The sequence below is a fragment of the Triturus cristatus genome, chromosome 3_2 (assembly GCF_964204655.1).
Source record: "Triturus cristatus chromosome 3_2, aTriCri1.1, whole genome shotgun sequence".
Lineage (NCBI taxonomy): Eukaryota > Metazoa > Chordata > Amphibia > Caudata > Salamandridae > Triturus > Triturus cristatus.
This window is the reverse complement of record NC_140584.1, coordinates 601695245-601710577: the sequence shown is the minus strand read 5'-3', so window position 1 is coordinate 601710577 and position 15333 is coordinate 601695245.

Here is a 15333-nt window from a genome sequence, read left to right as displayed (position 1 = left end):
AGTTTTACCGAAACATTTAATAAAATTTCACAATTATGCTAACACAAACTATGCACACCTCTACCTTTTTTCTCCTAAAAGAATTTTTGATACAAACATGCAAAATAAGATGCTGTAAAACATGTAGGTCAACACTCCGCACAATGTAAAACATCCTATCCATAAGGAATTGTTAGGGAGAGTAGTGGCTCGTTTTGCATAAAAAAAGCCTACTTAGCTAGTACCTCTGGTCTAAGGGGTACAAATTTAAACATAAGTTTACACAGGATGTAGTTGACTTCTGCTAGGGATTTTTTATTGAAAGGTTCAGCGAGTGGTTCAAGTAGTGCATTACAAAACACACCGGCCTGGTTGAATATAATTAAATGCACATTTTTGGGGATTTTTTTTAACCGTTTAAGAGAGGTTTGGGAAAATGAGTGGCACATTGTATACTTCAAAGCACAATGGGGTAAGATTGGCAAACACGGTATAGGATTGAAATATACCTTTGTAGGAGGTATTACCATTTTGTTCCCCAAAGGAATGTGTGGTGATAATCTTGGCTCACCTTCACATACCTTCTCTTGCTCTTCCCAGCTGATATACAGCCCCGTTAAAAATAGAGCATATTTACAGTTGTATTTCTAGATGACATCTCAGATATCACCTTAAACCATAACAGAATCTTCCCCCTGAGTAACCTTGACGTTTCATGCGACCAACTGAATCTCACCCAACTAAGATCCTTCAGGACAAATCAGGATGTTCTCAAATTTTCACAACTCATCTCTGGACTTCCAAATGCAGTTGCCCACATGCTAGACCAGGGGGGGCGCTTTGAGTTTGGGGACCGCGGCAGCCTCCCCCGCTCTTACATGCCGCTCTCGGGGCAGCATTGCCACCCCTCCCCCACTCTTCAATCGGCCACCGAGGGGCGGCAAATAGGAAAAATCCTGCCAGCATCCCCCACTCTTATATGGGCCCACACCGGGGCTGCAAATACGGGGACCGCCACGGGCAGCCAAAGTGCTTGTTGCTACGCCACTGTGCTAGATGTATGCAATCTTATCTCTACCTGGACAGTAACAGCTCCCTACCAAATCGTATTTAGACAATGGAACAATTTCACCCTCACAGCGCTCAACACTCATCCCTTGGACATCTCACCTCCAGACCAAATATTATTAGTCAACCAGCTCTAGAATTGGCTTTCCACAAGCTTTTACTGATTCATTTCCTTCAGGATATCCACACACCCTAGTCATTGACAGGGCTTAATTTGTTGAAAGAATAAGTGCTGGGGCTCGAGGTTTTGTTCAGAAGCCTGTAGCAAGTGCTATTGAATGTCAGGGTGTCAAATATCTAAGATGCTTAGTCTTGTTTGCACCCCATGTCTCTTTAATCTATCACCAGGCACTCCCTGCCCTTTATTTCACTATTGTAGGTTCTTTTTTTAATCTTGCTTTCGTTCTTTGTAACAGTTTTTCTGTCTTTCTCTTCCTTCTTCTTTCCACTTTTTGGGTTTTTCCTCTCTCTTCCTGTGGATAAACGTCTGTTGAGGAAAAATAGGTGCCAGGCCACAAACATAAGTTCTAGTGGGCCCCACCTGCAACTGCAGGCTCAAGTTATGCACTGGCCATTGACCTAAAACACCTTGAATAAACACGACATGAACAAATGTAATTGTAAAATGACTGCACTGCAGTGTGAATGGAAGAAATCTAACAACCAACATGACAAAATATCCCTCCAATAATATAACAGGATCTAAAAATCCTCCCCCCACCAAGGCCTAAAGTTTCCACTCATCCCAATGACTCTTCAATATCATTTTCCCTATTATGGAAGTTTCTAGGATTGTCACAGACTCCCACAATCCAAGGACCATAATAGAGACACTGTCCTCTGGAGCTTTCTGTAACATCAACATTTAGTGAATCTTTTCCAAAGCAAAGATGCCAGAACAACACACCATGAGCAAGACCAAAACACCATACATCCAGGCCACTGAACCCAAGATTAGGACAGCCTTCTTACTTTGCACCCTGCTCTCATTCAGACAACTCTGTCTCCCACAGTCAGGTTATTTGTAGTCCATGAACATGACAAGTGCCCCCCGAATGTTTGCAATCATAACCCTGTCCCACTCAAATCTTCAAAGACACCCCACACTCAACAATTCCTACCACACCACTCAAATGTTTAAGAACCTTCTACTCTTAGCAATTGCTGCCACACTAGCAAGAACTTTCATAAACAATTATCTAAAAACTGGCACGTACCCTCCGAAATCAGACTGCTCATCAAGATGAAGCTCAATGTGGCAGACCCTGCCAGGTATCGACCAATCTTCAACAACGCATTCAAAACTGATTGAAATAGTTACCATTAATCAGATCGGTGACGCCCTGAATGGAAAAAAAACAACTGTTTAAAACCATCAAATGGGGTCATGCTCTAAGAGGGGCACCAAATCCAGGTTGATTAGCATCTGAAATGAACTCAAGACTATGGTGGGCAGAATTGGATTTTCCACTCTTTCCCTCTTGCACCCATCTAGAGAATTGAACAAAGCACGCCACCTCATCGTCCTACAGGGATTAGATGAACTTGTAATTAAAGGAACTAAAGTAGACTAATATCCTCCTTAATTATCAGTATATATTGAATTATCTCAATCATTTCAGTCGCCTGTTTATATTACCTTCTTTAGGCTTTGGCTATGCTGGAAGACCCAAAGGACCTATAAACAACTCAAGATATGACCACTGCCTCTGAGGTAGGGTGACCAGGGATCTGGATTTGCTCGGACAGACCCAGTTTTTCCTCATCTGTCCCAGCAGATTTCACTAAATTTGGTATATGGTCCGGGTTTTAGAGAGAGTCGACTGAACACAGAGGTAGACAAGCTTTTATGTGTTCAAATGAAGGATTACTTACCAGCCTTTTCAGAAATAAATGAAGGTGTTCCCTTTAGAACCTTCTTGCCAGTGTTTTCTATTTTGGTGGCCAATGTCTTTTAGGTCACTCTGTGCCCCTTGGTCAATGAGAATTTTTAGTCCTACTTCTATGTCCGTGAAATTTTCCATTTTTTGTTTTTTAAAATATGGTTACCTTACTCTGAGAGTTGATCCTGTGGGCTCTAAGGCACCACCTTCAACTTAATGCATCCATACAAAGATTTCAACTTATGGAGAATGGAAGAATTTCCAGCCCTCAATTATCTGATATGCCCCCAGCGTCAGTGACTGAGGTAAGAAATCTGGGAGTGATTATGGACTCCAGCCATTCTGTGATCCCACAAATGAACCATGTTATAAGAAGCTCACTCTACACCTTGAAAACTCGTTGCTGCATCTTTCCTCATCTAAGTTTCTCACAGACGCTCCAAGCCACCATTGCCCTTGTCAGGTGTCACCTAGATTAGGCAAAAGGACTGTAGCTAGGGGCCATCCCCCCCTCTATTTGTACAATGGCAAGGCTTTCAAAATGCAGAAGCAAGACAACTCCACCATTGCCTATGGAATCACATTACACTAGATTGCCAAGCTCATCCCTGACTGCCTATGGTCAGTTGCTCATTAACATTTATGTATTTATTTATTAGAACAGTAGATAATATTTTCCAACAAAAATGCTTTAAATACACTTTGATATGGCAAGGGCCTACCAAGGAACCCAGCAAAGATTCTCACAGATCAGAACCCACTACCTTAGCTAATCATCCCCAGTACAAGAGGAAACACCTCAGTGAAGCCTTCCTCTCCATAGATCCATCAAAGGCATGGCAATCTCTTCCAGCAAAGACAAGAAACATAGACCACTTTGAATTCAGAAACACAGTAAAGACATTGCATTTCCCCACGAGGTAATGAAAGGTTCCACCAACCATCAGGCAAAACCATTCAACAAACTAAGGAGCACATGTACATTAACATCCCATAGAGCCGGAATCAATTGAGCCTCAAGAGTAGTAGGCATGAGTTCACATAAAGCTTTCACTCATTCTTATTTACACCACTCTGCACATATGTGCGGGTTACGATTCTCACCAATACAAGTTGTACAGCCTCTTCCACTGAAGCACAACACCATATAATTCCCACAAATGCCACACTGCATTAATTGCACCTTCAACCACTATCTCTTACTCTTCTTTGCTCCACCACATAATGACGCCAAATGACACATACGATAGCATCCTTCTGATTACCACGCATGACGATCAATCACTTACCACATAGGCCACACTTCAAATCCACACTCTTCCAACCAAGCACAACCAACAAATGAATGTGCTACCCAGCCAAAAAAACACTTCTTTGTCACCTCCAACAAAGGAAGTGTTTTATAAATGCACCAACAATACAAAACAAATGTTTATTGTTGTGGGCCAGATCACTTTCTTTTACTCCAGTCATCCTGAGGAAGACAGGACTAATCACGTCACTTAGCCAAAGCAATGCCATTCATGGTTACAGGTGTAAATATTGAGCTCTCTCTATCTTAACCATTGCTACTATTCCAACTCGGAAGGAAGAAAGGCTGAGTTGGCCTAGGCTGGAATCAATAGGTATTACCTGCATATCACACCAGATGTCAACAGCAAGCTATTAAAACACTGAAACATCTTGAATACCAAGTATGGCAGTTCAATTTGTTTAATTAAATTAAACAACATTTACAAGTCCCAGAATCAGACTGCTGATGTGGTTAGTGAGGTGCACTAGTGAAAGGAGTTATTATCTGGTAACCTCTTAGCCACTCAGCCTTTCGAAATCTGTAATCTGAAAATAAGCCTGTATTCAACACATGATGAAGATGTGTTTTATTTGAAAAAGAATAAAGGCTAACCCTTAAAAGAAAACTGAATAACATGCTCGGTGGCAATTGGAATTATTCTATCGCACTAAGTGTGACTAGCACCGCTGATGTAAATGTTTTTCTGACTCCTGGATCACTCTGTACCGTAGTACTACAGTGGTTCAGATCTGTCGACCTTTTCCAGCACTCAATGCTGTTACTATTGATGTATCTGTCATTTCCCTTTAGTTTACTTTCATAATAGACTCGCAAAGGCGCCTCTCTGTGTGTGAGAATCATGCAGAAGACATACACTGATGTATAGTGCACATACTGGTCAGAAAAAATAACACATTTATCAATGCTCAATTTGTAAACAAAATAAGGGCCAGAGCCCCCGTCAAGAAGCCAATGGAGTTTACCCGACCTATTGACCCTGCAAGCGTTGCCAATGACAATACCAATACAACTACTCACCTCATTCTCCTACAAGTGATAATTCAGGCTATTCCAGGCCACTCAAAGCTATACGAATGACGTGGCTAGAACACCGTCCAGACGGCGAGCACTCCCTCCCCGCTCCCCCCTGGTTGTTGCCATCTCTGCGCGCTTTTCCCTTAAGTACCACTTGACCACTTCTTGGTGCCTGAAAAGGTCGCAGTTTTATTTTTACAACAAACATTTTTGTAACATGAAATCTTCATATTTCAAATTTCAACATTCATGGTCTTACTATAGTCCTTCAACGACCATGTTTCACTTTTATCTATTGTTCATTCTTTTCTCTATTCCCATTCTGGACCCAGCCGCCCCAATTGCCTGGGAGAGGAGGGAGGGGCCCCAATCCCTGTGTTTCGGTTCACGGGTCTAGGCTTCAACTTGCTACCGATTTGGAGGGTGTCCCTTTCTGGGCATGCCCGGGCTGCAAGTGCCGTCCCGCTCGTCCTGTATCCTTTCAGGGCCCTCCCTTCTCCCAGGGGTCTCTGCCGTTTGGCATCCCAAGGACCTTACTTGAGCATCTACTCTATTTTCTTGCGGCTGGGTCCTTGTCATCTTCTCCGTCTGTACCCCTGCCGTAAGGCATCCCCGGGGGCCTGCAGGAGTGTCATCTCTGTTCTTTCTCTGGCGGCACGCCGCCCAATGGCTCCCCCAGTGCCCCTGGCGTGAGGCAACCAAGGACACTGTGTGAGCCTTTCATCTATCTCCTAGTACTTTCGTTCTCTACTAGGTTCCTCGTGTCAGCTCCGCTACCCTTCCGCCCCTACGGCTGCGACGCCCGTATCCATAGGTGTGGGTGGGTGGGCTTTTCTTCTTCTTCTACGCGGCGAGGGGGAGCCTTGAAATTGAATTTCCTGGGCCGTTGGCCCCTTTTAACCTCCCCCTTGCCTACCTCTCTCGCCCCCTGATTGGGGGGGGGATCTTCCTTTGTTTGTGGGCCTATCATGCCCTCCCCGGCCTAGCCGGGTTTTCCTGATTGTGGGGGCGTGGCGTGGAGGGGTCCCGCCGCCGGCCGGCGTTCTACCCTAGGCCTCTATCGGGTCCGGCTTTGCCTTCCCCGGCCTGGGTCCTAACCCCGTCCAGGCGGCGAGCACTCCCTCCCCGCTCCCCCCTGGTTGTTGCCATCTCTGCGCGCTTTTCCCTTAAATACCACTTGACCACTTCTTGGTGCCTGAAAAGGTCGCAGTTTTATTTTTACAACAAACATTTTTGTAACATGAAATCTTCATATTTCAAATTTCAACATTCATGGTCTTACTATAGTCCTTCAACGACCATGTTTCACTTTTATCTATTGTTCATTCTTTTCTCTATTCCCATTCTGGACCCAGCCGCCCCAATTGCCTGGGAGAGGAGGGAGGGGCCCCAATCCCTGTGTTTCGGTTCACGGGTCTAGGCTTCAACTTGCTACCGATTTGGAGGGTGTCCCTTTCTGGGCATGCCCGGGCTGCAAGTGCCGTCCCGCTCGTCCTGTATCCTTTCGGGGCCCTCCCTTCTCCCAGGGGTCTCTGCCGTTTGGCATCCCAAGGACCTTACTTGAGCATCTACTCTATTTTCTTGCGGCTGGGTCCTTGTCATCTTCTCCGTCTGTACCCCTGCCGTAAGGCATCCCCGGGGGCCTGCAGGAGTGTCATCTCTGTTCTTTCTCTGGCGGCACGCCGCCCAATGGCTCCCCCAGTGCCCCTGGCGTGAGGCAACCAAGGACACTGTGTGAGCCTTTCATCTATCTCCTAGTACTTTCGTTCTCTACTAGGTTCCTCGTGTCAGCTCCGCCACGCTCTCTACGGTTTTTCGATCGGAGGGAGCTCCCCCCTTAGCTCGGCCTCACCTCGCTACCTACTCGCCACCTCCTAGCTCGAATATGCCCACGATGTCCCGCATGAACTTGTCTCTTCCTGTCCCCGTGTGGTATGCCCTGACTAATACCAGTTTATGCGCCCGTGCTGCTTGACATCTGCCTCTGGGCCTTGTAAGCTTTGTCCCTGTTGGTGTTCACCTCTCTTCAGGATTTTTTTTTATTTTTTTTTTTTATATCCTCTAGCTTTGCCTCCTCTAACTATGCTTGCTGCGTGGCGCAGGTATCCTGTGCTAAATTCTCGGAATTGACATTGGGGAAAATGGGGGGGGGGGGGGCCCTCCCCTGGCCGTTATCGCGGATTCCCCAGGATCTTAACTTGACCATCGCCCTGACCACGGGTAGCTTTTGCACTGCCCTGTCCGGGTTGTGCTCATTTCGAAAATTATAATATGCAATATGACAACAACAATTGGGTTGTCCCACACACCTCGGGGACCCATATCTATCATTTTGTTTATGCCCCAATATTAATGGTACCGCCGCTATGCGTCTTTGTTTTTTTTTTGTTTTTTTTCATTTTTGTCTTTACCAACACGTCTTTTAACTTCAGGAACCTGCAACTCACAGATCTTCGTTTCGTATAGAAAGTGCCGTTGCACACCACTGGACACTATACATCTGGTTTGTTCTAGCTGGGGAAGGTCTCTCCAGAGCTAAATCGCCCTGTGTACTCCATGTAATTGCGTTTATCGCTGCTACTTGGGCAACCTAATATGGTGGTACAGGTTGAGTCCTTTCTGGATGGTACTTTGTAAGGTAATGGGACTTGTGAGGTAATTGGGTCATTTGTCATGGCTGTGCTAAACCAGCATGGGTTAAGGTTGGCCTTGCTAAGCCGGCCACCCTTTGAAACCTGCTATCTATCAACTGGAGGTGGATGGATTGGTTTGGCATTGCGCCTCTGGTGGAGCGCAGCAGGGTGGGCGCCTTGTGGCATAGTGCCGACATAACCACTCTTGCTTCTGGGAGCCCGCCTTTAACAAGCCAGACAGTTTTCCGTTTACGATCGCATTCCTGGCGCCTCTATACTTGCATCTGCCAGGGAATGTTTGTCTCCCACCCTAGCCCGTCTATTAAGTCGCGAGGAGACTGCATGCTCTGCTCAGCGTCCCGAAAGTTGCCGACGCTTTATTTGTAGGAGGCCCCCCCCTCCTGGTTCGACCTATATCTGGCCTAAAAGTCAATTCCCTGCCCTCGAAATCGCCATGTGCGCGTTTATCGCCTTGAGCGCGGATCTTTCTGACTGGGAGGAGACTGCCGCTGTCTCCGTGACTCTCGCGCGCCCGTTCACGGGGAGATTCGCCGGTGTCTGCTGCCCTACCCTGGTTCCTCCGCACCCGATGCGACAGGGGGTGTACTCCCTGTTCTTTCGAAACTCCCGAAAAGAACAGCACACTCAGACCAATCAACCCTCTCCGGTCTTTTACCAGATACATTTCTCCAGACCTTCTACCGACCTTTTGAAGATGACTACTCTACAAGTCTCCTATTCCAGTGCAGTGCCTTGGGAATAACATGGTGGCTCTCTAGCTCGAGGACACCTACTTCCACATTACTTTCTGTACAGCCCATTACCAATAGGGTACGCTTGGCTGGATATAGAGTGGAATCTGCTATTCACATTGTGTTCTGTTTTAACACGTTGACATTGTTTTCTGTTAAAACACGATAAATGCAGAATGATCGTTATGGGGAATAACGGACAAAACAGGAGCGAAAATAATCCACTGACGGTTAAATCTACTTAAGCTACGCCGCCACATGTTCACTGTATTATCTTTCCAGGCAAATGCAGCCACGGTTTCTATGAAAGCAGCGCGCAAGGGTTGTGCCATTATTGTTGTCAAAATAATCATTGGGCATGACTAGCTCCGAGATACGGTCAACGCGACCATCTTGCTTTCTTGGTGAAATACGTTTCTTATCGTAACGCTTTTATCCCAATGGTGTACATTAAATGAAATTCCCGCTTTGGCAAAAACTCCTGCAGTCCCCCGGCTCCGAACTCCGCCCACACGGGACTAACATGGAAAATGTATCTCACCGGAGAATGCCGCGCAAAGATACCTGAAAAGATTACCGCATCCAAAAGAGACATCTTTTGCTACTTGCGATTTATAACTTAAGTCCTATTACAGAATAGTGAGCTATTAACTTTCCTTCCAGAACTGCATATACGCCGCAAAATATACTAGTCCCGTTCCCATTCACCCGGCCTCGCATGAATGTCAAAAAACTGGGGGGCGACACCCAACTCGCAGTCACCACCATCTGCAGAACTGCTGCACATAAAGGCTTAATTACAAAATTATGCACCCTGAGGCCTTTCCACAGTGAAAACAGAGTCGCATTTAATGCGCACGGCCAAGGGTGCAGTGTCGGCTCGCTTCTGCAATGTAGTGTGGGATTTGTAACAAGAAGCTGGGGACGGGTAAAGGGAGGAGGCCGACATAACTCGCCTATCATCTCCCAAAGTGTGTCTGATGAGCAAAATAAAGGGGGAAAACACGGCCCAGTGAGGAAACAAAGCGTCTTTTCTCTCGTGTTGCTACCCCGCCTTTTTTTAAAAATGCATCAGGCAGATGTTTCCAAAACATTTACAACATATGAGAAACCCGTGAGAGTAATTATCTTCCCGGGGAGGGATCGGTGGGTGTCTTGCAGGCGCGCAACACCCCTTGGACTCGCAGGGCTTCCGCCCCCCCCCCATCCTGTGTGGCAGCCCGTGATGAGTCAGCTTCCCGGTGCGCACGCAGCCGCACCCGAGCGCGTCACCGGTCTTCTAGAAGGCCCTTTGCATGCTAATGAGGCCCCGCTGTCGTTTCACCCCTTCTAAGAGCCCCTGCAGCTCCGCTCTGACTATGGCTTAAGCTATTCTGCCCTCCCCCGAAATTTTTTCTTAGCCCCCCCCGAAATTTGGCTCTAGTTGCGCCTCTGGAGTCTTGTAAGGTTGGGGTTTTGCCTCAGTAGATTACCAACTGCATATGATGTAACCAGCTCAGCGGATTTACTGCTTCCAAAGAGACATCTTTCTGTTACTTGCGATTTATAACTTAAAGTTCCAGTATTGAATAGTGGGCTAACGAATTTGCATCCCAGAACTGCATATACACGCAAGATATACATTAGGGCATTCACTAATGTCGCAAACGAGGGTTACCTGAGCTATGAATCGATCCCCATTGTTAAAGGAAAACTCCCCACTATGCCGTTTCTTCTCCGCCTCTGCGTTCGTGATCACTCTTACACTATACTGACTACCCGTATGGGTGACGTGTGACTCCTACGCTCTCGGACCTTTGGCTCCTGGCTCATTTCCTATATACGGATGTACACACCTATTGTTTCCGGGTCCAGTGGGAGAATCCGTGGTAGGGGGGGGGCAACAAAACATTGTTGCACGGGGCGCCACCGGCACCAAAACCGGCCCTGTCTACTTCCCAGAGCAGTTCCGAGATTGGACCCCAAGCCGGGAAGGCTCTGTACTGTTTACCCTTTCTTCCCAGATTGAGCCGGTCGTCCCCCTGCTTCGCTCAGCCCCGCTCCTTACCTTTTCTTCTTTCAATTTAAGCTTCCGGGCTCGCTATGGGGGCACTGCCGCCCGCACCAGTTTTCCTCCGTTCGGGGGCACCGCCGCCCACGCCGACCCCCGCGTGGTTCGTTTTCTGCCGTGATTTTACACCCTCGGCTTGTTTAAAGTCTGCAAACCGCCCCTGGGTCCGTTCTTCGCAAACCACCGGCTGTTGATCCGGGCACCGCCGTATTGGCTCCAGGTGCCCGCGAGTCCTGAATCTGTGGTGGACCCTGCCCGTATCCTCGACAACAGATGAGGCGGGGGTGAAAGCCGCATTTTGTCGTCCGCCCAAAGGCGCGAAATGCCCCATAGCGTCCTTGCGTCGTCCTCTTCTCCGGTCAGCTTCCCCACCATCCTTTCTTTCTCTGCCCTCTGTGCGATGGCGTGGCCTTCCTTCCCGTCTTCCCTGTTACGGCGCGAAAACGCCCGCTGCCGTTGTTCCATTCGTACTTCCTGCCTTAGGGGTGTGCGGGTAACCGGGCACTTCTCTGAAAGCAGGCAGCGCCCGTCGCCACTTGTAGGCCACCACGTTTGCGCCCGCTCCCCCGGTCTCCCGCCGCTCGCGATCTCCCCCGTCGCTCCTGAAGCGTGGGATGGGACGTCGCTGAAGCCCTCCGAGTCTTTGAAGCGCTTGTTTCTTGGCGCCAAAAAGGGGGATGTGATGGTCGCCTCCAGGTCTGCCCACGTCTTCATTCCTTTCATTCTTCCTGCAGCTCAGCTCCAAACACGGCGGCTTCTTTTCTTCTTCTTCTACGCGGCGAGGGGGAGCCTTGAAATTGAATTTCCTGGGCCGTTGGCCCCTTTTAACCTCCCCCTTGCCTACCTCTCTCGCCCCCTGATTGGGGGGGGGGATCTTCCTTTGTTTGTGGGCCTATCATGCCCTCCCCGGCCTAGCCGGGTTTTCCTGATTGTGGGGGCGTGGCGTGGAGGGGTCCCGCCGCCGGCCGGCGTTCTACCCTAGGCCTCTATCGGGTCCGGCTTTGCCTTCCCCGGCCTGGGTCCTTAGGCATCAGTCATTCTAATGTCTTTTAAATTATTAAACACTGGCTCAAATTAAGCACTGATATTTATAAAGATGTAATAGGAGGAAGTACACTACTTGGTGTGTCAGAGAAAGACCATTTTTCTACGTTACCATAGAATGAGTGAAGAATCCTAGGTGCCAGTGCATTGTCTTTTCACAGTACTGAAAGTGGAAGGAAATTGTTTGCGCAAATTATTGGTCCATTTTCAGTTTCAGACTCTTCATTCATTTTTAGAGATGCTTGTAATCAATCAATGTTTTAAAGATGAACTCCTGGTTCTTGGCATCAACTCAAAACATTTCAGTTCAGTTGGGAGAGACACCAGCTCTATAATCACTCCTATTAAAAGACCAGGCACAGGATGCTCTGTTTCCAATGTTTACAATGCGGCGCACCATGGGGCAAAAAAAGGACAGATGCGTGACACATCTGTGCCGTAAAGGCAGCGCATTGCTGGAGTTGCGTCGCAAGCGCGATGCAGCTCCAGCAAGGCTCTGGGGTGCCCTATCTTCACAGTGCTGCGCCAATCCTTACGCCTGCTTCAGGCAGGCGCAGGGTTTTGACGCAGCATGGGCTCAAAAGTGACTGAGTGAAATCTTGTAGATTTCACTCAGCCACTTTTAGGAGGCGTTCCTGCGACGGAACGCCCCCTCCTGCACAGGAACGCCTACTTCTGGCGCAGGGCTTTACAACGTGACGCATCTCCCATCTCCCATGGCGCTGGTTTTGCGCCACCGCTGCGTCACAAAAGTGACGCAACGGTGGCGTAAAAGAGGCGCAAGGGGCTTGTAAATATGCCCCTTAATTTTTATATAGTTCTGCGCACAGCCCCTCTGCCTTTTGTATACCCTAATACTAGCTCAAACGTGCCACTTAAATGGTAATCAATGGTACATTGAAGGGACATCAGCCTAAGCTAGCCTTCCCGGGATTGAAACTTGTGCCCTGCAGATCCCAGCAGTTGTCAGAAGTTTGCATTTACCTCACCGAGTCAAACAATACGGCTAAGGGAAATAAATGCTACCTACTAGGACATGCCTTTGTATGAGTAGTAGTTACAGCTGGTATTCACACTCTGTAGAAATGGTGCGAGTTGCTATTCTTATAGGGTTCATTAGCTCACTGAGCCATTTTACTGGTTTACCTATAATATAGTATGGTAGTACGCCATAGGTACACTACTTGTACACATGATGCAACACCCTGTGTATGCGTAACACCGCCATAACAATGGCACTATCTAGGCCCATGGGTCACTTAACCAAAAAAAGCATTCTTATTAAATCCCCTGGTCACGAAGGTCTGAAAATAAACAATCAGTGATTCATCAACGGCCTCAAATGTTTGACAGGAGAGTGGGTATCTTGGAAAGAGTTGAGCGGGGGCAGAAGAGGAAGAACGTACGATAGAAAAGGTGCAGAGAAAAGAGGATGAAGGGAGGAACGCATGGGAGAGGACGAGGGAAGGATAGAAAGAAAAAGAGGAAAGAATACAGGTATGCACCCGTGGATTACTGGTCTATAGTAACACATGTTCCATGGCACTCTCACTGACTGTCTCTGCTCACTGAAGAACGCTTTTCAGTTCAGACCCGGGCGGGGTTGGTGTGGCCGGAACTGCAAACAGAGTGAGGCTGGAGGTTGGTCAGGTGGATGGCGCACGGTTAGGGTCCACTAAGGCGTGGCAAAGTGGGGTGACCCCGGCTGCTCTGCTGTTTAAGCAAAGGGGGGCTGGTGCGTGTTTGCTGTTCTGCTGGACAGAAGGAAAGGTGCCTGAGGTACGTGTATACTGGCTGTGCACATTTTAACTGCTGCGCTCACTCACGGACAGCATCGCTAGGTCTCTCCTCCTCCACTGAGAGAGAGCGCTCTTCCGGTGCCAGTTCAATTCTGAGCCCAAGTCAATGCCACGTAGAACTCATGCAGAAGCTGCGTATGTGCCCATCCCCTGCCCCTCAGCCTCTCACAGTGTTTCTGCCTGAGACGGTAATATTAAATGACCGAATCAGACGTGCCATAATCTCGCTTATGTTGCCACCTGAGAGAAATTTCATGCATGGATAGAGAGTCAAAGAAACAGCAAATTAAAATCGCAAAAATTGTGGCTGTGTTTTAGGGGGGCAGACTAAATGATAGGCCTGGCCCTGCTCCCCCCCCCCACCCCCCCCCCACCTGAGCTGAACAGCGTTGTCATTTCTAAAAGCCACAATTCTTCACTCCGTTTCTCAATTTGCATCATGTAAACATCATTCACGCAGGTGGCATCATCATCATTTTCGAAAACATCTTGTCTGTGCTAGACAAGCAGCAGCCTTGACAAACAATCAACAGTTTGGTTTTTATGGCGTGGAACAAAAGCAGTGTCAAAACTGGACACTTGCAGCTTAGAATTTACCTGTGCAATGCAGGCAGTCGAGCTCCTCCCGCCCCCGAGAGACAAGATGGGAGCCTGGAGTCTGAGGATTCTGTTTCCCGAATTATGTCATCTGCTTGCTGCTGATCAGGAGGTTTCTGTCAATCCTTCCTGATACTGAATGGAACTCCCTTCACTTTGTGTCTAACAGGTCCAGCAGTGCTCTTTATTTTCTTTTGTGCTCAAATCCCTGAGGTTTTCCCATTTTATCATAGAAGACTTCTGGAAATGCAGAAATGATTCCATCCCTCAAGTTCACTTCTTTTATGACCAGAGGAGGATCATCAGCACCGAGGTTTAAGGTGATCTGAAGTCGTTTCTGGTCCTTCCATTCCACCACAGTCACTTTCTTGTGTACCAAATATATTTGAATTGTTGAGGACCTTCCCTTGACCATTGTGTTGTCAACAAAGTTTCCTAGAACATTTATTTACAGCCATCAATTGGTACAGCTCGAATATTAGGTGGTAGTAAATGTTTGTCGTACAATCCTAGTTTTGCTAAAAATTTGATTTGGAAATTATGGTGAATAGGGCACCCGTAATCACCCATGACTGGTACGTGTAAACAATCCACTTGTACAGAGCTAATTAGTGGTTTTACTACTTCTTCCATATCAGTTTCATCTTCCTGTCAGACCATTAGAATCAAGTTCTTTATCAAATCCTCAATATCTCCCATAGATGGTTCTTCTGTTATACAAGATATTCTGAATTGTTGTGTTTCCTAACATTATAGTATACCCTTTACAAATGCCCCTTTCTCTTGCACACTGCATGTTTTATTTTGCTACTGGGCACTTTAAGATGCTAAATGTGGAGGAATTCCACATCTGTAATAGGATGTTTTATTATACGTATGCCAGAATTGTATAACAACATTTTTAGATCGTTTTCTACTTAGGTAACGCACTTGATTTTCCTTTTACTAGGGCGATTCTCATTTACCTCCTTGGCTGTTCTATTGCCTAGGTTGATGTAACAGCTTCTGCCAGAGTGGAATCCCCAATAACCCACAGACTTTCCTATATTCTTCTATTGTTAGTGTTCACCATGATTTGGTCTCAAATCATTTCATTAGTATTATTACCGAAACTGCATGCTTTGGTGAGGTTTTGTAGGGCCATTGGAAACTCATCAAATGTTTGATCATCTCACAATACTTTTGCCTTCTAGTGTAAA